The 23,511-nt window shown below is 39.1% G+C and overlaps 1 protein-coding gene across 1 annotated transcript in view; it reads left to right on the top strand.

Moving 5' to 3' along the window:
- Positions 1–1,289: 1,289 nt before the first annotated feature.
- Positions 1,290–23,511, top strand: part of LOC149077659 (uncharacterized) — a 57,018-nt gene continuing 34,796 nt past the window's right edge. The window contains exon 1 of the mRNA XM_089245223.1: positions 1,290–2,300. The gene's annotated coding sequence lies outside the window, so the exon portion shown is untranslated. The remainder of the gene's footprint in view (positions 2,301–23,511) is intronic.

Genomic DNA, 23,511 nt, shown 5'->3' with positions numbered 1-23,511 from the left:
ATACAAAAAACTTGGTGTTGCCATTTGATATTTTCGAAATTTTCTCACTGTAACCGTAACTGTTAGAGTGACATTGTTGTTTTCCCATATCATTCTTGAGCGCATACCTCAAAATACCTTATGCCAAAATTTCATTCAGTTTCTGTGAATGGTATGATAGTTAGGGGCCCATATGTCGGGATAGTTTTTTTATAATCACCCCGTATTTTACTTGAAAGCTATATTTCTTTACAGCTTTCTGTGGCTCCCCTTTCATCTGATTTTTACCCGTAACCCCTTCCCCAGAACATCTCAGGACCTCGTGGGGGGGCATGTGTCTCCAGGTTGAAAACCAATGGAGATGTGTTTCTTAAAATGTACGTCACACGGCTGGAAGAGTCGTGCTTAGCTGTCGATATTGATGATTGCCTAATTAGTACTATGAAGTGATTCTTTTAGATTATATATGCTCAACCTATGGCCCGTAGGCCAAATTTGACCCTCGGAGTCATCTGATGTGGCCCGTAAACTTAATTTTGTAAAAATGAACTAAGCGGTGCATTTCCTAGTGGTTTCCATAGCTAAGCAATCCGCGTTGCAGTTCCACATCAATTCTGTGGTGACATGCGGAATAGTTCCAGAGCAATTAAGTGGCCGCCGTACATTTCCAGATCACTTTAGTGGCCCGCAGCATATTGACAGGTCACTGCGGATCCCCGTTCCTGATCACTTAACCTACCCGCGGCACAATTAGGGATCACTTATGTAACCTACGGCGTACTTTCAAATCAATTAAATGGCCTCACGGCAAAGTTCAAAATCACTAAAACATTTTCCGCAGTACATTCCTAGATTACTTAAGTGACCATTTTTTAGCTTTATTGTGTATTGAAGCTAAGATGACTCAAAAATTAGATTTTGATGAGATTTTTTTTAATTTGATTTTGCTCAATGTGAAAGTGCGAAAAAAAGTATTGTAAGATATATTTCATGGAGAAGTTTACATTATATCTCTGAGTTAAAATAGTGTATATCCCCTTTATTTGATGTGTTTACAAACAGCATATACTGTATTATTTGCTGACGTACCAAACCTCTTCAACCACAGACGAGGGGGGGGCAATACTTCTTTTGCTCAGGGCTCCATGAAGGCAAAGTCGGGCCGTGGCCCTTACAATTAAATTAAAATGTCTCTGAGGCAGGGGTTCTAAACTGTGCGCCGCGGCGCCTCTGACAAAGGTTTGGGAAATGAAGGTGCCATCTATCGGTTATCATCCCCAGGCGCGGTAGGTAAAGAAGTTGCTTTCAATGTACTTCCCGCTGGCCTTAATGGTAACGTTCATGGTGGAAGACGGGCAATATTTCCATAACCAGGTCCTATTATAGCCCATTACCAATTTAAATTATTTCATGGGTGATGTTACTTGGACCCAAGCAATCCAAACGCGGGGGTTACTTGAACCCAAATTGCAATAATTTATTTATTATTCAGTATATAATGTTACTGCCAAAGCCCGAAATTAAATATATCACAAAAAATTGTCACAAAAGTAGTAAAAATTAGGTTATCGGCGTAGTTAATGTTTTTCAGGCTGTTCTTTGATAAGAAATGCGCAAAAATGTTAACTTTTTTGTTACAAGTAACCCCCAGTTTACTGTAACTCAGATAACAGTTCTCGATGCAAGAAAGGATCGAACTCAAATTTGAAATGAACTTTTCCCGGAAAAATTACTATTCCAATAGCTTAGTAAGTATATATGTGCGCTCTGTATATACGTACGGGGAAAAAAAACAATTTCCAAGCCAAAAAAAATTGAAGTTTAGGTTAAAGAGAGAAAAAAAATCTGGCAAGTTTGTTGTGGCCTGGGTTTAAAAAATATATATACATAAAAAGCGTTTTTTTGCTTCTCCTCCCTGGGGTATCTATTTTTGAAACAACTCATCGTATGGCGAGAGTGTGGGTGCTCTCGCTCTCTCTTACGAGGCACATAAAAGAAGGTGGTGCGTTTTTCTAGGGCTAAAGAGGAACAGGAGGTGGAAAATTTAACAAAAAAAAACACACCACAAAGTTGGTTGTATGGGAAGAAAGGCAACAAGACACCGTGTGTGTCTCGGGATAAGAGAGAAAAAAGACCAGCCAAAAAGTGAATCTTAAAACTCCATAACCTGTCGGCATCGGCACAGGCTCCAAAAAATCCCAGCAACAGCCGGAACAGCTTTTCACATCATCCAACTCCTATAGGAATCTTCGATTTCGAAAAGGATCGATCCTAATTGCCATCGACAGTTTATTGGAATTCGAGTACCCTTCAAACTTTAGGTAAGTGATGTTTTCCGTTTCTTTGGCATAATTTGCATCGATTTGTCTGTTTTTTTCCAGCACGTGGCATGCCGTTTGGCCTACCACGTGATTCTTTTTTTTTGCACTGAATACTGTGCTTTAATGCGTATCAATAAATAATTTCTGAAATTTGACTTTCCATGTGAAGTGCAGTCCTGGTTATATCCCCCTCAATCTCCTGTAAAGAACTTTGAATTTCCGATAGCCCTGCATAATTCAATCGGAACTTTGAATTCATTTTTTTTCAACTTATAAAGCCGCCTTGAATTAGTTTTTGTTGACGTATGAATATTAATAGGGCTGAGAATCGATAAAAAAATTTGATTAGTTAAGGGGGTTGGTGCGCGCAAATTTTCCAAAAAACACATTTTCTAATTTTTCAATTTTTAAATACCATTTCATTTCATTCCGTGCACCGCCCAGGCTCTATCGACCATTGTCAATTTTAGCCATTGCCCGGACGAGGGGGCTGGGCGGTGTCGGGTGCTTTATTATGCATATAAAATACATGAACATTGAATATAAAAAAACATTATTAAAAAAAAAGAAAGAAAAAAAGTATATACAGATTTAAATATTTCTATTATACAATATACAATTTATTCCGATGTGCTCTTCCGATGTCACTTCCAGCTTTATTGAGCCTGAGCCCCCTGTTCCTCTCTATGGCCAAGCGTCAGGTCCTGAACCATGTTTTCCCTCATTGGCTTGTTGGCTATTTGAATGAGCGGTGTTCGAAAAAATGTTCCTTATCTAAAACAAAAAACTTGTTTTTCACTGAAAAGCTTTTTTTCTTAAAACTATCAACATGAGGATAATGCTGGCCAGCAGTTTATATTCAAATGTTTTAAAAATATTTTAGTACAGGTAGAACAAAAACTTGAACACAGACGCAGAAAATTTTTATAGTATTTAAAACTGTGAAAACACTTTAAAATGTGTTTGTTTTTTGGGGGGGGGGATTTGCGTACACCAACCCACTTAATCACATATTTTTAATCGAATATTTTTCGTAGCCATATACTATTAATCGAGGCTATAAAATGTTTTTTATTCATTTCTCGCACCTATTTGCCAGATATAAACAAACATAGGAACAGATAAGAAACTAGGGCTGCCCGCTTGAAGTAATCTAATATATTTTGAACATATTTTCCACCTTCTCTTGAATCTCGCCGTTTTTGTACAAAATCAGTTATTTTTTAGGTGAGTCACTGATTTCGAAACTACTGTACTTTAGATAGTACCTATATCGCTCACTTCCCTAGAATCTCTTCCCAAACTGTACTTGTGAGGGAAGCAGCAGGTGTGCTTCCAAGTACTGTTCTGTTCGCGTAGTAGAGACAATAAATTTCGGTCTTGTCTTTATTTATGGTATGTTCAGAAGACATCTGTTTCGTTAAACAAATCAAGTTGAATAACAAACCTTTTAAGCAAATTCGAATCGGATTGATTTAGTCGATTAACTCAACTAAAATCTTTTAACTGCGATTAACAGTTGATCGATTAAACCTTTTAGCGGTTTTTAAAATTTTTCCTGATCAGCATTATAATTGCCACATTGGAAATCAAAGCGTGTTAAGTACCCGAGATATTTCGGGGTGACCGAAATGAAGCAGATCAAGTGACGAGATATCTCGGGATTGCCGCTGTAAGGATTAACCGACCGGATTAATCGTACCAGCCGTAATTATGAATAAAAATTGCTATCAAATGTTAATAAGATCTAGAAATAATTTTTAGGTCCCTGTGAACATTTTAATGCATTTAGCTAGGTGTAATTCTTAAAAAAAGCATTGCCTAATGCAAGGGTGGCCGACCCTTTTCCAAACCGTGTCACAATTAAAATTATTTTCGATGCGCTGCCATTCTGCGGATTTTGACGGGCAGGCCATACGTCCCGTTTTACGGGACATGAGCATTTCCTCTGTTGTTTCAAAATATTGTTCGGCTGTACCATGGGTGGTGATACAGGGGGGGGGGGGCGCGTTGTCTCTCCCCCCCCCCCCAGCGTCAAAGGTGGAGTCGACTGATCTAATGTATATATAAGCTGACATCATCATCATCGTGCCACCCCCCCCCCCACGTCTAGCAACTGTGTCCAAAGATTAAAAGCCGAACAGAAAAGAAAAGCATTGAATGAAAAGTCATCACTTAATTTTTATTTTAAGAATACCTACCATTTGGCAGCCTACAAAGCCATCATTCATAAGAAAAGGATTCTTATGAATTTGAAATGAATCCTCTACAAAGGTTTTTGAAAGCGTTCGCGTGCCACTCCTGATACCATGGTATCGGGCGTAATAAGGCTTAACTCCCTAAATTTAGGGGGGGATGTTGGTTGGCCACCCCTGGTCCAGTGCCTTCTATTGACGACGCCAGGACCGAAAAGGGTATTGACTTGGCCTAAATCATGCATTGTTTAACCCAAGGCTCACGGCCCAAATGTGTGCCCTCCCTTGCAGCATCGGATGAGGTTCGTGACCTCAGGCCTACCTTTGTAAAAATGAACTACACTGCACATTTACAGATCACTGAAGTGACCCGCTGCACTTAAATGGCCCGCGAAACTTTTTCAAACTAATGAAGTGGCCGCCCTTTCCTAAAGATTGAGTACCCTTGTCCTAAATATTTACCTTTCATTTGGCCGTGTTGCTCTCAAAAGCAATATGACACACAAAAGTCTTCAACTTTTTCCCAGTCACGAGCACTGCCCCTGTATACGAATGCATGAAATGATGATTATTTCAATCCTTGAATGCAATGCCTCCAAGGTGTTTAACGAAAGCGTTGATCAAGTGTTCGCGAGCACGAAATCGGACACAAGCATCGAGCGCTCTGAGTATTTTATAGAGCACCGTGGTGCTCGCGAGCAACGAGTCGAAGATGCCTGCAATATGAGTATATTTTTCAAATAGTGTGTTTATTTTGAGTTCGTTTCAGTGTTTGATGCTTTTAAACAACTCCTACACATTCGATCTTTACTTGTGAGCTGTTTATGAAGTTTCTATTGTTACCAGCAGAATGGCTCAAAGGTACACTATATGTCTCCTATTTCTGGACAAGCCAAAAAAGAACGATTATAGCTCTTGCATTTTTGGAGGGAATACCGTGTGCGGAGAAGACATATTGCTGTGCATTCTTCAACAATGATATAAAAAAAAATTGGCAAACAATAAATGGTATTTTTGAACTATTCAAAAATCTACATATAAATCATAAATACAGCGTGAAGTGCAACATCCCATATTTTTTTTAATAATTTGACAACTTTTTTTGTCATGTAATAGAATTCAGGGGTATTTGCTTTATATATAACCTCCTCAAAAATTTTCTTCTCTGGGTATCTCAATGCTTGCCAATCAAAGGATTGAATTTCAAATCTTAATTATTTTACTTAATCTGAACATTACGCACTCATTTATGGGTGATGATTTTAGGTCTCTGATTTATATGCCCCTAAAGATGAAACGTCGTTACTGATCGGTAAATTCAAGTTTTTAACCTATCGGCAATGACTTCATCTTTAGCATTGAATGAAAAGTCATCACTTAATTTTTATTTTAAGAATACCTACCATACCGGAAGGTAATACCTACCATTTGGCAGCCTACAAAGCCATCATTCATAAGAAAAGGATTCTTATGAGTTTGAAATGCATAAAAATCAGAGCCGTGATGATGGAATACTTAACCGATAATTATCGAATCACGCTTGATTCTGATCGATTTCAAGAGACATTCGAATTATGATTGAAATTCGGTAATTGGACTCTAAATGTAGTTTTGTACGATTTATTTCTTTGATTTAATTTTTGTGTGCTCTTTCTCTTAAACTTCTCTAAAAAGTGCCGTCTTAACGCATGAGGAGCCTACCAGGCTGTCGCCCATGATAGGCCACCTCAAGAGCTTCATCAGCCTCTAAGAAAGGCCTGATTTCCGCATGGGTTAATGGGGTATTTGCCCCATTAATAATAATTTTAGGTGTATAATTTTAGGGATCCCAATATTTGAACAATACACATTCACTGACTAATCAATGATCTTTGACCCACCTGTAAAGACCCCTCCTGGTACATGAAGGGCCTCTTACGCATAATAATCACCATCAATTATATCGGAATTATAGGCGGCTTTTGTGCTTTGCTCGGCCTGAGGGGCTAATGGTGCTGTGGCTGCTAATCATAAAAATATGATGTGTGCACGGTTTTTCATATCAATTGACGCTACATTTGCTGACTAGAAATTATCCGAAAAAAATTCAGGAAAACGAGTTCTTAAATACATTGTTGAACAATGCCAACTGTCATTAAAAAAGTTGCCAACTACGAGCAAAGTTTTCAATTATCGCTAAAATTGCTGAAATGTTGCCAATAGCGGGAAACGAGGTGCTACAGCCAATCCACAGGTGACTCGATTGTTGAATTAAGTCGGCCGTGGCCAAGCCAACACCTTCTATAGCAGAAGACCTCCACGGGAAGCTCGTGTCATCTCACCTATAGCCATTGGATATACTACAAAAAAGGATAAAGATGGCGCGTGCGTCTGCCTGCTGTATCCAATGGCCATAGGTGAGATGACCAACTTCGGTGACGTCATGAGGTTCGCGCGGAGACCTCCTGCTGTTTACAAAATTTCTTATATTTTTCTCGAGAAAATATGGTCAGTCTGAACACGACTAACTCTTCGTAGGTAAAATGATAGTCTTGTACATTGGTTCACAAAGCATAACCCCCGTTTTGACAAGAATTTTATTAGCGATCCCCCTTTCTTACAAACTTCAGTTAAAATTTAATCGATAGGTAGCGCTGCAGGGATACTATTCATAAGGCGCGTATACATTAGCGCGCGGATCATGCAATGAAGGCATTCGCAATTGGTCATTCGGTAATTTGTACGGTGTTGTGAACGATTCTTGAGCTGTTTGAACTGGACCCACTTGGAATCGATTTTTTCAACGAACACAAACGAAAGAAAAAAACACAAAGGAGGTTTGTGTACCCACGAACGGCAGTGCCGTCTTAACGCATGGGCCCACCCGGGGACCTCAATAGAAGAGGGCCTCACAAAAATGAGAACTAATTGAAATTTTCCAGGTAAGGCCTGAGAAAAACCAGTTGGCCTGGGGGCCCTATGAGGCTTTTACGACTGTCCTAACGAATTGATTGGAACCGCTGCAGGGGACCAAACGCTGCAAGTTCGGCGCGCTAATGTATGCGCACGTATATGTGCGTAATCAACTCTTCATTTTTCTAGTTTGTTTAACTAACATTCTGATCGAGATACGTCAGTGCTCGTGCTTGCCTATGATATGATATATCACAGGATTTATGCTGTGTCTGACAACCAATGAAAGTTGAATAGTTGATGTAGGGCTTCCTATCATCAAAATTTGTAACTACATTATTTCGTCAAACCTGATGATTAAAATTTTACAGGACAAAATTAAAATTTTACTACTACTAAACCACACATGCACCTCGTCCATGTTCCTTCGTGGAACTGCTAACGAATTGGTACGTGCTGGAAAATGTGTGTGTACGTGTAGTAAACCTGATAAAGTTTATTTCTGTGTAATGCAAGTTCTAGTGCTGCCATCTATTTTTCAAACTATGAGTGAATTGTAATGATTGAAAGTTTGTACCATTGTATACTGGGTTGTCTGCGCAACCATTTGAAAAATAATTTTTCTTTTTCATTTATTGTTTTCAAGATTTTCAATTTTAGTTGGGGGTTTTCCCTTTTCCACACATCTCTCTCTCTCTCTCTCTCTCTCCTGTAGTGTTTCTCATTTATTAGTTGTATGCTTTACTTTAGGATGTGAGTGTATGGATAATAAGTAGCACAGCTAAGAGCTAAGGTGTGTTTTATGTTTGATACATATTTATTTGCGTTGCGGAAGAATAAAATAAATCTATTTTAAGGCGTTTAAATTTTTGAAAATCTTTCGCAACCCCTCCCCACTCCAGCTCCTTTACGCAGCCCCCAGGGAGTCACGATCCACAGTTTGGGAATCTGATCTGTTAAATTAACGATGGAACGCGCATCAACCAAAAAAAATAAAACTTTCGAGTCGACATAAATTCGTGTTAATTTTTATGATCTGTTGCTAAAAGGCACTGAAAATGTTTCAGAGAAAAAACCTTCAGCAGTTTTAGATCTGGAACTGAAAACCAAATTTTAAAAAAAATTCGATTCTCTCTCAGAGTCCAACGTGAGCTGACAGAGTGTGTTGTGAACTCACACACACCGGACTTTTAAAATCTCTAAAATGGGAGTTTCAGGGAATTGTTCCTTTCCCTCCCCTCCCCCACCCTATTATGTGCGTAGTTTGTGGAAAGGAGAGGCTCGTTCGTATCTTTTTTGAAAGAGTTATTTACGTCATTTTGGTGTCGTTTTTCCTGATCCTGACGAAAACAGTTGAACACATGCATGATGGAGGGGGGGGGGCTCTGTGTGTGTGTGTGTGTGTGTGTGTTATTCTTTACTCAAACAAATTTAGGTCTGGTAAAAGTTTTTTATTTGCTATTTTTTAGTTCTGTCTAGACTCGCCCCCACATCACACGATTCTGGTACGGAAATTATAAATAATTGTTAAAAAAAACGAAGAGAAAAAATGGTGGAAAGAAAGGGATGGAAAAGAATCTGGAATTGTCTCTCGAGGCCTATTTCTCCCAATTACTCAAGAGTGGACAGTTGGTTGTTCGGCGCAGCCTTCTTATCACTCTGGTACAGAGCTCTTTATGTATTATACCTAGATTGCCCCGATTCTTTGATGGCACCAAAGACAGATACGCCTAGCTATTCTACACCTGGGACCGAAAATTTAGTTCATGTTGATGTGCGTCACGTCAAGTCTTGTATCTCTCTTTGTCTCTTCACCGATTAAGATCTTCTTTTACGTGATGATCGTCAGAAAGCATCCATCACTTTCGTATTTTTAAACGCGAGTGTTGCATTTGCCAGCTTTGCATGCAGAGGTGTATTCACGGGGATGGGGGACTAGCGCGCTATAGTCCAGGGTGGTAAGTTCGGAGGGGCGGAAAATTTAAGGAATGACTGGTCAAGATATTTAGAATAGAAGAAGGGCGGCAAAATATGTATATATAGCCCACTGGCAATAATAAATCATAAATCCGCCTCTGCCTAGAAAGTGGAGGACTAGGTCAGTTAGTGACCGAACAAGTGACGTAGAGAATTTGCAAGCATGTGAATGACCAAAAGAGTGACATAGAGAGTGTGTAAGCATGGTAGTGATCAAGAAAAATTGTAAGCATGTGAGTGACTTAGAGACATTATATTTACGGGGCTAGGTGAGCCAAGGGCAGCTAATTTGACTGGTCAAAGCAATTATACTAGAATGGGAGAAGGGCAGCAAAACCATAAATCGGCTTCTGCATAGAGATCAAAGGACCAAATCATTGAGTGACCATAGGAGTGATCTAGAACAGTGGTTCTCAACCTTTGGAAGCCCACGCCCCGGTTGATTTGTTTTTGTAAGTTGAAAGCCCGGTCAACACACGAGTAATAGGAAATAATTGAGAAAATATGAAACGGTGAATCACTCGCGGGTCTGTTTGAATGATATCAGTAGCCGGTGGTTTGAGAAACACTTGTAGCGACCTCTACTTGAACTTTTACCGATTGCGGAAAAATGATGACGTCGCGCTTCGCAATTTTCTGGTGCGAATGATTGTTACCTAGCAACGCTAGTTGTGATAAAAAATCGAATGATTTTCTCGCAGTCGGCAAGCAACCATCGTTATGTGATGTCCTTCATTTTTATGTGTCCGTACCAAATTAAACATGTATTATTTAAAACCTTCTGATTGTTATTATCTTTAATAATGGAACTCAACAACCGGTCCTACAGATACGGTGCCCTAAACTGGTGCACTGCACGGGTGCCTAAACACTGACCTAGAATATGTGCAACCATGTGATTAACCAAAATAGAGCGCAAGCATGAGAAGAACCAAATGAGGGACATAGAGAGTGAGGGGACAAGTCAGTCAAGGGCGTAGCGGGGAGGGGGGGACTTGGGGGGGTCTGGTCCCCCCCCCCCCCCCGAACGAAATTTCTGGCTACGCCCCTGAAGTCAGTGAGTGACCAAACGAGTGGCCTAGAGAATGTATAAGCATAAGAGTGGTCAAAACAATGACTTAGAGACAGAAGTGTATTTACAGGGGTTGGGCTACTATATGTAGATGGAAAATATCGTAATCTACATTACAGAAAATATCCACTTCATTGCCGAAAGTATCTCCGTCATTGTGGTAAATATTTCATTACGGAACAGATCTACTCCTTCATTGCGAAAAATATTTACTCCTTCATTGCAGAAAATGCAACTTTCGAAATGGTAATGGATCTTGCTGTTTCCGTAGAGAGCTAGATCCCCTTGATCTTCGTGTGAGACAAAGAGTTGCGGCTCTCGATACCCAAGGGCTTAACGAGGCATTTTGGATATTGCTTTTTCTAATCACCAACGTTAGAATTTAGGCAAAGATTCAAAATGCTTTCATTGGTCGAAGCTTCTAGTTCCCCTAGTTCTTTCTGGACATTGTGGCTTGTTGAAAAATCACACGTGGATTATACGCTCTATATAAGTTCTGTGTCAAGAAGAAAAGATAGCAGAGTTCTCTGTCTCTCACCTAGTTCTCGTTGTTTCCTTATCAAAGTGTTACGTGAATTCATTCCCCCCCCCCCCCCGATTATTTTTAGCGACACCACGACGATCTTTGTTCTGTTTCGTACTTTTGCATTATATCAGACGTTTGGAAGGAAGTCTGTTGTGTTTGTCGTGTAATTCTCATCTGGTCGTTTGATCGTTTGTAACAAATGTGAAAGAGATTTGCCTTCTGCTGTTGGAAGGAGTCTTTCTCATCTGCTACTACTACTACGTACACCAAAACAACAACAACCTTTGGCAAAAATCCACGAGAGCGGAGAAAGATAAAAGATGGCGCAGTTCACCTCTTTCTTCTGATTACTTGCCATCGTGCAGTCCAAAAAAGAAAATTGGAGTATGCAAATGTAAAAAAAAGGAGTTGCTACCAACAGTTGCCGTATTTTTCCCGTTTATGTTCAGAAAGCTACGACTTCCTCTTTAATACGCTTCCACTTGGCAATTGCTACCCAAAAGCGAGATTTTGGCAGTAACTTCTGAAACTGTAAATGAAACATGCATAACGGCCGATAGAAACCGAGAAACGAAGCACCTTGGAAATGAGTTTATCAAAGTGAGGTTGCTTCAAAATTGGCGGAGAATCTGAGAATTGAAGGTTGACGTAAAAAAAGAGGGTGTTTAACAATTGATATATTTAATTAAAACTGAAACTGGCATCCGCGGAAAGTGGAGAAGGAAGGGCGTTGGACTGTCAGACTGTCATTTCAAGCCCCGTTCACATGTGCAAATATTGCGGTAGCATCGGGAGTTCCAGCACCCGCTTGACGACTTTTTTCCTTCGTAAGGAAAGAAATATAAAGCAGTCATTGGTGAAAATTCTTGAACCGGGTTTTAAACCCGCTTTCTCTATTTCCCATGTGTCACTTTTACTCGAAGCTGATATCAAGCGTCTTGACATTTCCGGAGAAGTGCAGGGTCATGATACACTTCCTGCGCGGGTTGGTGGATTAGCACGCGAGCAGTGAGCCGTCATGGTAAAATAAAAGCAAAATCGTCAATTACTCGTTAATAAACCCGTGACGCTTGGTGATAAGTTGCCGAAGCTCAAGTGATAAACTATTTATTGTGGTGGCCAGGCATAAGGCGATGAGGCAGCATGATTAAAGGGGTGGCATTTTTTATACATCGAAATATTTTTGAAGGGAAAGTGTGAGTGGATAAATAAGCGCAGGTAAATGCAACACTTTTCAGCGCTGAAATGCTTTGCAAAACTCTTTGCTATTCAATGCTTAATTCACCTCAACACACCTCCTTTCTTTCTCTTCCAAAAAGTGTATCCTATCTCTAGAGAAGCTGGTTTCAGAAAAGAAATTAGGTTCCTTCTCTTTTTTGTCAAGGCTCTTTCAGAACTCTTTATCAATATTTTTCCGAACGACTTTCTTTTCTTTCGTCCAATATGGTAGAATAGAAGAATCTCTAGAGTGGTGCTGTTTGACTCCGAAATGTTCTGACTGCCCATTTCTGTATACCTACATCTGTTCTCTATACCAGGGTTTCCAACGCAAAGTTTTTCGCGGAACTCTTCTTAGTTATAATGCTAATCTACAGAACTGAAACATTTTTTTTTTAATATTTAATCCAAAAAAAAGTGTCCCTACAACATCGTAGCTCCGGGGCAAAATGAAAGTGAGCCTAGGCAGCACTTCTTAATTTACATATTTATTGTCATGAATTATTGTGCCGGATGTTATCGTGGAAACTAGTATTCGGACGTAGGTCCCTGCATCCCAGGGTTGGTAAAAAAAACGGGGTTTTTTTTGGTTTAGACCAGGTTTTTTGTTTTAAATATTATTAACATTAAAAACAATAAAATTTCTGAAAAATCATTCAAATTTCCAATAATTAATTAAAATAAAATGATTATTAATATAATTAACACTATTCCCATATTTAATTAATCAATAAATATTTCTTATATTTTAACAAAAACCAAATTTTGCAATTTAATTATTTTTTGCTAACTCAATGGATTACTTCGTGTTTGAAAATTCTTTTAATGTTATTATTAATCATATAATATAAAGATGTTTTCTCCAGTTACTTTCAGTATGCTTAATTAGGAAGCTATTTTGCAAAAACTATAATAAAAATTAGGTGAATATAATGTATTTAATGAAGCATAAATAATGCTGATTAATTAACGATGATTTACAATATACAGGGTGATTATAACTAAGGTTCTGATTTCAAAACACTGTAGAAAAAAACGAGCGATTGAAAATTGACATGAATATTCCTGAAGAAATATAATTTTATTAAGTGAAGGGGGGAAAAAAGACTTTAAAATATAAAATTAATGACATCATCCAACACATGGGAAATTTGCTTGCAGAATGGAAACAATAGCCAGTCATGGCAAAATAACTTAATTATAACATTACACGATTTCAAAATTCATGGAAACATCACAAAAAGTGAAGTAACTGAACAAATAACTACAACTTACTCAAGAAATGCTAAATATGTTGTCCACCGTGTTCTGGCTATGAGGTGAAAGCACAAAAATTCTTGTTTAACAACAGATCAGAGTATACCATGGTCATGATGTGGATGTGCTTGCAATTCACCTTTATTAAGCCAAACGCGTCCCCACGTTAATATTCCTGAGGAACTTCTAACATATAGGGGATGCGCTGAAGCTTTCAATTCACCAAAGTTTGCAATCCGACCACTGTTCATAACATTTTGAGGTACCCTCCCCCCCCCCCCCCACAACCAGAAGTTGCGAGGGTCAAGGTCAAATGAACTGATGGCCGGCCAGGTGTCGTGCAATCCTGTTATTGTCAAAATGGGTCTCCAGCAGCTGCTTTGCTGGTATTGCAATGTGCATCTTGATAAAAGTTGTTCTATCCACACACTGATGCTGTGGAAGTGCCGAAATGATGTGGCTGCACACAATAGATTATACTGCTGGCCAAGTACAGCATCATCTACTTGCACATTTTGCACTACTTGCACTTTTTTTCTTTCGCCAAAGAAAATTCAATTGCTTCAGGAGTATCCATGCAAATTTCCAAGTCATTCTGACCAGTACTTATTGTATAGGTTTGGAATCAAAACTTTAATTATAATCTCCCTGTATATAGCTGATTATTTTCATAAATCTGTTACTACTATACAGTAGAACCTTGATTAACTGGGCTTAAGTGTGAAAGTATAAAAAAAACATCTATTGAATATTAAGACTGGGAGATATACAGTAGGAGATGTGCTACTTCTTATGGGAAAGAAAATGAAAATGTATGTTAGGTAATGTAACTACTAGTACACTAGTCTTTGTCCTTTAAGGACAGCTGGTGTCTTTATTGGATTATAGGACCACTTGCCCCTAGCATGATGATGTCACTACTGTTGCTGCTTCTTTGTGAAGAGAAAAAAAAACCTGTGAGATAATACACCATTACATTTAGATGTGTGATACAATCCTTATTCATGAATTTGGTAAAGATAGAACATCAGAATGTAGCCAAAGGTTAGAAAATGTAAGACTGAGAAATTTTGGCTTTTGTATATAACTTTAAATAACTAAAGATACTTCATATGAAAAAAAAATATATATTCAGGCCACTTTTATGAGACTTTTTGAAAAAAACCACTTACACCATTTTATGCCATTTAAAGATATACCATCAAAATATACCCCAAGAATATAAAATGTGATAAAAATGAAAAATTTTGGCTAATAATGAACCAATATGATATTTTTCAAGGAGAAAATGATATTTAGGCCGCTTTTAGTTTTGGTTAAACCAAGGTTTAAACCAAACAACCCTGCTGCATCCCCCCCCCCCAAAACGAGTGGGTCTGGCAGGGCCCGAGATAATTCATTTTCATCAGATGTGTTTCTATTTTTGTTTTTCCCCACTACGAAGTCATATGGGGGGGGGGGGAAGGCGTGAAGATTCTGACCTGGGATTTCACCAAAGATCTCAGCCTAGGGCCCTACTGCGGGATTGGGGATCATGGGTCCCCGTGCCGCTCCCGGTTGAACTCATCGTTGGGACTCACGTGGTTGGAGCCCAGTCAGCCTCTTGATAAGCATATTCACGAATCGAGAGCTGTGATTATTACCATTAACAGAAGAAAAGCACCCGCACAAGAACTCCGACATCTGGCTTTAACTGAAATAATCGTGATGCTAATCATTGAGTCATAAGGTGTTCATCTGAGTGGTCGGTGAATATCTCCTGAGTATGAAATCGAGCATTTATCCTCAATGGTTTAAGTGAGCACTATGATCTCTACAGGGGTAGGGCTGGCAGGGCTCTAGCACGGGTACCCGGGACAAACCCCATTGTTTTTGTTTTATTTTACACCATAAATTCACTATAGAAGAGGCCCCCACAAAAGATCTCAGTGTTGGGAGGACCTAGCTCCAAGAGTGAGGAGGACATGACGAGCACCAAGATTCTCGCGGTGTAAAAAGGAAAAATTTTATTCTGACATGAAATGTGTGCCTTTTTAACTTTTCTTTTTTCCAGATAAAGAGCGCATTGCCTTTTTTTATTTTACCTGCATAGACCTGTTTCCTCTGCTCACAGAATTTCGATATCTGTGCGGGATGATAAAATAACATGCTGCCTTATACAATATAGGGAATTTTTTTTCTCCCCTCAGCAAAAAAAAAATGTACACGGAAGCATTCTCAGACTCTAAACGGCCATATTTTGTGAATTTATTCACCATGAAAAAATGGCGCCTCTTTTATGCACTTTAGTCCATAACCAATAAACGTGTAAAAATAAAATTTCATCAGCGAAAATATGCCTTCTAGAAAATATTGAAAACAATTATACAGTACAGTAATATTACATGTGAGAAAGACATCAATGAAGTAGAACCCCTTCCGCCACCTATCAAATAAAACTGTTACAATTATTCCATTGAAATTAGCAACTGAATTTTGATTAATGTGCCTCGTGAAAAAAAACATAACATGATATTAGTTAATATTTTACAAGCAATAATATTAGTTAAATTATCAAGTTTGCCACGAAATTTTAACAGTTGTTATTTGTGTATGGTAAATTAATTGTTAGTAATATTCGCAATGTGTAGCCGTTCTTGATATATAGTTATGAATAAATCCACCGAAGATCTAGGATGGTTGCCTGACTAAGGGCGATATTCACCGACATGGTTTAAACTACAGTCGCAATTTTTGATAAGATCGATTGGTTAAATTCAGGTTTTTAACCAATCTATTTTGATCTCTTATCAAAGGATTGTGACAACAGCTTAAACCATGTCGGCGAATACGGCCTTAAGCTACACTTTGCGTGTTTTACTGACGTTCTTTTACCACATACAAATAGCAACTGTTAAAATTTGAAAATAAACTCAACAATTTAACTAATATTATTGCTTATAAAATACAAAATAATATCGTGTATTGATTTTTTTTATGCGGTACATTAATCAAAATTCAATCACTAATTTTGATCGAAGAATTGTTTCATTTAATAGGTGGCGGGAGGGGTTCTATTTCGTTGATGTTTCTCACATGTAATACAGAGTGATTCTAAATTCATGGGAGAAGCTTCAAGAGGTGATATAAAACACCTGAACAAGCACTTTTGGTCATAGAATAAGTGGTCGAATCGCAATAGCAAAGGCGGTAGATGGTGTTTTAGAGAGTGCACTAAAGCACTTCACCAAAAACATATTTTCAGACTTATTTGCGCTACCATATGAGCTATCATTCATTCGAGGGTGCATATGCACCTTCGGATTGGATTGGAGTTTTTTATTGGTGCAAAGACCATCAAGGTTATGCTGCGTCAAACAATTATAATGACGTAGGATTTGTGTTACCGGGTTGCACCATAAGAAAGCCCGCCACATTACAATACCCTGCACCCTGGTAATGAGCATCGGTGTACATAAGATCGGCCTTTAGAGGAGCACATTCGGTTTGTGGGGGAAGCACAAGGAATCTCTCCCAAAGAAATTTCGAGCTACTAACATTCAAAAAGCATTTTAAAATAACAGAAACTGATAAAAACAACACACGGTATATAAAGGTATTTACTTTCGATATTTTCATTTTTTACTAAAATATTTGAAAATATTTTTAATTTTTGATCGTGTCTTGGGGAGAGCACCTGCCCCCTATGTTCTCTCTTGCGCACGCCTCTGGTCACAAACGTATGAACTCAGGGCAGTCACTTCGCTAGAATATTTCGCTGCAACGTATAAATAAAAAGGTAGGAAAAACTTATCTTTATGCTGCGCTTGTACAGGCAACATAACGTGAGGAATCACGATTTTAAAAACTAAAAAATGTGAGGAGTGTCATTCTTTTATTTTCGATAAGTAAATTTTGTCTTTGGATTCAGAATAAATATATTAATTAATTAATTTTCATGTTTTTTCCATAAAAGTGAGTGAAAGCACATTTGTGACACTTGATTGAATATGATTTTTCTTCAAGTGATTTTTAGTAAATTTTATGTAGAATTTTAATGCGTTACATGATCATCATCCATTTTCAATCCACTGCTGGATGAAGGTCTCTCCTCTCAATTTTTCCATTCTGCTTTGTCTGATCACGACCACCTTATATAGGAGGTCGTGGTCTGATGCTTTAGCCATCCAGTTGATTCCAGCCACTTTCCTGATCTCGTCAATCTATCTTGCGTGGGGACGCCTTCTCGGACGTTTAATAACACGGGGGCACCAATCTAGAATACTTGTGGTCCATCTGTAGTCTTGTCTTCTTGCAATATGTCTAGCCCATTTCAAACGTTTAATTCTTTCCGTGATATCATATACCTTCGTGTGGCTCCTTATGCGATCTCCCAGTTAAAAAGGTTTCGCCAAAGAGAGCAACAGATCTACAACGGTAAAAATATTCAATCATTACACTTCACTCATAGTTCGAAAAATAAATTGCAGCACTATAACAGGCAGAAACAAACTTCACGTTAGGTTCACAACACGGACACACGCATTCCGTCACGTACCAATTCGTTAGAAGTTTTGCAGAGGAATATACACGTATGAGCTGCATGTGTGATTTAGTAATATATTAGTAGTGATACATCCGTGACAGTGGCAATGCATTGATTACCGTTCATTTACGGGAATTCGACGGATGTCGGTGATGTTTTCTTTGGGGAACTTTTCTGCGAGTCCCGATCGACCTTTAGAAGCGTTGGGGAACATCAACAACTTTATTCCCTCTCATCAACTTTAGCAAAGTTTCCGGTCATGCTTTCCTTATAAACATGGTTCATTTTGTTGATGCCCTTTATTTTCTCTCAAAGTTTTTACGTAGTTTCAATCACCCACCTTGTATAAATGGCAAATTAGCTTGTTTACCATAACATTTTCTGCAGCCAAATTTTACGAAACAAGTAATGTTATGGATGCTTCTACATGTGATGACAATATTTCGAAAAAGCGGGGCATTCCATTAAAACACAAAAATCGCGTTTAATTTACGATTTAAAAATTTCAAAAGTGAGCTTTTTTAGTGAATTTGGCAAAATGAGCATTTTTCTTAAAACGATAATTGAATACTTATATGATGCGTGAAATACGGTGTCATATGTCACCGTAATTCTACGCTGTGTTTCTAGCGACAAAAGTCGAAATTAGCGAATCTTGAAGATCTGCTCTCGTCATTTGATAATCACGCCCCTTTACGGCAATAATAGTAATTCTTTGCAATCCAGCGAATTTCGCACAAATTCTCATAACCATCAATATACATCACATCTTCCCAGAAGATTTACGCTGAGCGAGATGACGTTTCCACAAGTCGTGTGGAAATAAACAATTTCGAACATTCCCATTTGCCACTGCTCGAAACCAGAGAAACATTTAAATTGTCTGGCCATGAAGAAATAAATGTATTGCGAGAGAACGCGCGTGTTTTGCAAGTAGAATGCTTTGTAATCTGGCCAAGAAGGGATTGCTTTTGAGTGTCGTTCGTTTAACAGCGCCGAGACGATCAGTGTATATACATATACTACACACACATACACAGGTCTAGGAGCACAAATAAACTTTTCTCATTTTGGAGGCTCAAAAGCCCCGGCAATTTCCAGAAAGCTGATTTATTTAACAAGCAAAAAGAAGGGGAACATGACTTTTCTTTTTAAAAAATGACAAAAAAAAAAAAAATAAGAGTCTTGCGAAACGACTTCCGTGAGTTTAAGGCTTCGTCGACTGCTCGTGTGCCAAAAAAATTATCCGAAAGGAACACTTTCCTCCATGATACGACGCTTTAACACGACTTAAACCTTTTTTTCTTAAATTTATTTTAGCTTATTATTTACAAGACGTTTCCTCAAAGTCAGAGCAAAGCTGCCTTTTGATTAATGAAGCACAAATTTCTTCATCCGTAAGGTAGAAGACCTCTTTTATTTCAACATGTAACAGCCGTTGAAGAAAGGCCGCTCGTGCGAAATTATATTTCATTTCATAATGTATAGGTATTGCAACTTGTTTTATTTGTGCATAAACTACTACTAATTAACCGTATACATGCACCTCGTAAATATTCCTCTGGGGAAGTTCGAACGAATCGGAACATGCAGGAATGTGGTGTTGGTGCGCGCGCGCGTGTGTGTGTGTGTATGCGTGGCCCTAGCGTATCAATGTTGTCAGATTTATGCTTTTTCGTGTTATACAGATGCTACCATCCGTCTGTCAAATTTCGAAGTGAAAATTTAAATACTGGGCATGAACTGCAAGCTTTGTCTCAATTGGTATTTTACACTTGCTATCGAGTTCTTGGGCGTGGTTAAGGTGCTTGCAATCGTCTATCTTCGATAACTAAATTTGGAAGAATGCAGTATCGAATCAGACAATGATCTCTATAGAGAAGGACAATCTTCTTGTGTTTTTTTTAACCCGGGGCCGTCATCGGAGCATCATTGGGCCCTTGGGCAGAGTGATTTTTCTGAGGCCCCCTACTCGGTTAGAGAAATGCCTATCAGTTTACATTCTTACCCTTGAAAGTTTTAACCAGATTTCATTTTCCTTAGGGTCCCCGGGTGGGCCCGTGCGTTTAGACCCGCTGTTTTGACCCTTCTGATGCATGGTATTAAAATCCAGCGTGAAAGAGCCCAGCATAAAATTATGGATGTGAGCTTTCCCGCCTATAACGCCCAACCCCGTGCGACTAAATCCTTTTAGACATGACTTGAATTTTGGTGTCATTTAATATGTTGTTTTTAGTATGATACCGCTGTGTCTCGGTACCATTACAAAACGGTACTATCGTCTGATATCATGGAAGCACCGATGCAGCTTCCAAGGCCAGCTCAACAAAATCGTGGACCTCCTGGCCGAACAATGCACGTGTGTCCTTCGTGGTTCGATAGAATTGATTTGCTATGCAAGATCATATCAAAGGGCCCCCTCACGCAGGCTAATACTATAACTAGGTATATAGGTAAATACTATATACCGTACGATAGTATGGTTCTGAGGTACAGATATGCAACCTCTATTTCTTCTTGATTGTGGTGCCACCCTAAATAAGAAGCTTGTCGGAAAGTAAACCGGTTACCCGTTGCATCATCTTCAGCTCATTGTAGGATGCTTTTACGTTGCTTAAGCCGGGTTTTCCAAGGAGTAGAACTTTTGCGCGTGAAAACGCTGATTGGTTAAAACCGGAAATTCATGTTTCTTTGAACAAAACGCGCACGCAGCGTTTTTACGCTGCGTGCGCTGTAGAAACCTGCTAGAAACTAGAATGGCTGCACCCAACTAGTGTCATTATCTAGGCTATTGATGGAACCAGTGCTCATGCACCCTCAATCATGCTCTTTACTGGTGTCACACTACCACTTTACTGCACGGCAACTGCGATCATATCACCGTACAGCAATTTACTGCCGATTGAGTTGGGTCAGAAATGTAGGCACCATCTATCGGTGGTCGCTTCGAGTTTAGTAAGGAAAGAAGTTGTTATCTATGTCCTTCCTGAGTATCAAACCCACGACCTGACGGCAGCATCCATGTTGATAGGCGAGCATCTTATCTTGCATTACTTGAATAGTAGTCCAGTATGGTACAATGGGCCACTCGGGTCCATTGGTATCATACTGGACTACTATTCAACCACGTGTTTATGCTTACAGGGTCGTCTGCAGTTGAAGTGGTGACATAGCCCTTTATTAGGTGCAAAAAGCCACGCATAGAGCAGTTTGGAGAGGTGGTAGCAATTGACGCTGAACACTTGGTGTCGATCAGGCATCTTTTCAACCTGTTGCTCGTGAGCGCCATGTTCCTGAAGCAACAAGAGTGCTCAATGCTCATGCGAGATTTCGGGCTCGTGATCAACTCTTCAATTAAATACCTTGTAAAAATTGCATTTGAGAATTACGATTAATGCAGATTTCATGCATGGATATGTAAATGTTTCCTAAGGCATAATATGCTCAACTCGCTCCCCTTGACCTCAAACCCTAATTTTGCGAGAATTAGCTAAGTGGTACATTTGCAGATAACTTGAGTGGCCTCGCAGTGCAGTTTTACATCACTTAAGAGGCAGTACATTTCCAGATCACTTGAGTAGCCTGCAACGTATTTACAGATGACTTAAGTGACCTGTTCCAGTGGTCAGTTCCATCAGATCATACAAGCGGTCCGTGCCATATTTACATATCTAATAAGTGAACAACAGCGCATCCACAAATCACTCAAGTTGCCCACAACACAGTTTCTGATCACTTTAGCGGCAAGCAGCACATTTGCAGATCACTTGGGTGGCCCACCGCATCGTTCCAGTTCATTTAAGTGACCCGTGACACACTCACAGGTCATTCAAGTGGCTGTCGAGTGCTTGTCACCTGCGACACGTTTTCACACCAATGAAGTGGCCCTCAGGCTCCTAAAAGTCGAGCGCCTTTGCCGTAGGGGGGCGGGGAGGTGTTCTTTTTCGATGACAAGTATAGGCCGCGCTCGCGACAAGTTGAAAACCCCTGGTGTAGATGTTGGAATGATATCGGCTTTTGACATAAATGTTTCAAAGTCCAACCAAACTGAGATCTTCAAAAGATTTCTACTTCAAAAAAAACCCATTTGGTGAATAAGTTTATACGCAGATGTTATTTTAGAATTGCCAACAGGTTCGGGCAAGAGATTTCCTTCCCACAATCCCCGTGTCTCGGAATTTTTCCTTGTGAAATGTCGGACGGGTGGGCAGTCTTCGAATGCTTTCATCTCATAAAACAAACAGCAATTGACACATGCTTCGCTCTTTCTTTGTTTACAAACCGTCATTTCGTAGTAGAAAGTCAAGATGGCGGCCTTCAAAAGACGCGACAAGATCGTGACCGATAAAGAATATCCACAAGGTCGAAAAACTCTAGCCGGAGACATCGTCATGTGGTTGTGGTGTTGCAAAAAAAAATGCTAATATAAACTTTTACATGTGGTTTTTCTTGTTGGTGGTTTCGGGGAAAGGGAATGGTAATGGCTAAAATAAGACATTGGCTTCCATCCATTCGTTAAAAGGAAGGAGTAAAGTTTATATCATTTTACGCGATTTTCTCCAAGTTTCTGCGCCTCTTTTTTGAAACAAGATGTGGATGGAGCTTCAATAATGTCTTTTTTCATCTGATAACAAAATCCTTTTAATGATGATTCGTTCCGCCAACCGAAGCTCATCGCCAAGAAACAAAAAAAAAAATTTTGGAAGCAATTTTTTGGTGGAATCTTCTCATGTCTCCAGTTAATATTTCATTTTCTCACCAATACGTTCATTAAAAATAAATTCTTTTGGATTCCGCGGTGTCTTCAGCAGCCATGTCTGTGGCTAAATATGCGTTGGATGTGGGCTGGGGGTTTTTCTTCTTCAATACTTCTTTTCCACTTACGAATGGATAAAAGCAGTTACATTCACCGACTTTCTTGTAAATAATATCTTCTCTGAAATCTAAAAAGAGTTAATGATAAAAACGAGGTAATGACCTTTTCTACGAGGATCTCGGAATGTTGATGGTTTACCTTTCGGTTGAAATTCTGATGAAGTTCCGTTGGAATGGCGATGATTCAGTCATTTCATAACCTTCTCGGAATGGCACTGATTATGAAATATCATGGACATTTCGCTGGTCATAGAAACTTTGGTGCATTCGTAGAGTTCATCGCATGCTCCATAGAGCTCTCATTGTACAAATGTCTTGTTAGTGTTCCTTCTTTTCATTGCACGCTATATCGCCACAGGGCAATTTATTACCGCTCTTTATAGAGCAGTGGTTCCCAAACTTTTTGAAGCGCGACCCCTTTTTTGACAAGAATTTTATCGACAATCTCACTACATAAAGTGACGATATGTCCCGATTTTCGGGATATTTCTGATTTTTTTTTTTTTTTTTGTTAATACAGTCGAATCCCGTTTTAACGAATGCATTTATGGCGGGGAAAAATCTCGTTTTAACGAAAACTTTTCTTTCTTATATCCCCCAGATAAGTTTACATAAGAGCAATGCAAAAACCTGGAATTCCTTTATAACGAAATTATTTTTCCGATCTCTTGGAG

Source organism: Pholcus phalangioides, unplaced genomic scaffold (genome assembly GCF_987345545.1).
Source record: "Pholcus phalangioides strain wild (caught in Gottingen) unplaced genomic scaffold, Ppha-v1.0 ptg000015l_1, whole genome shotgun sequence".
In the NCBI taxonomy this organism is placed as follows: domain Eukaryota; kingdom Metazoa; phylum Arthropoda; class Arachnida; order Araneae; family Pholcidae; genus Pholcus; species Pholcus phalangioides.
The sequence above is the reverse complement of the archived record's forward strand: the minus strand, read 5'-3'. Positions and strand labels throughout refer to the sequence as shown.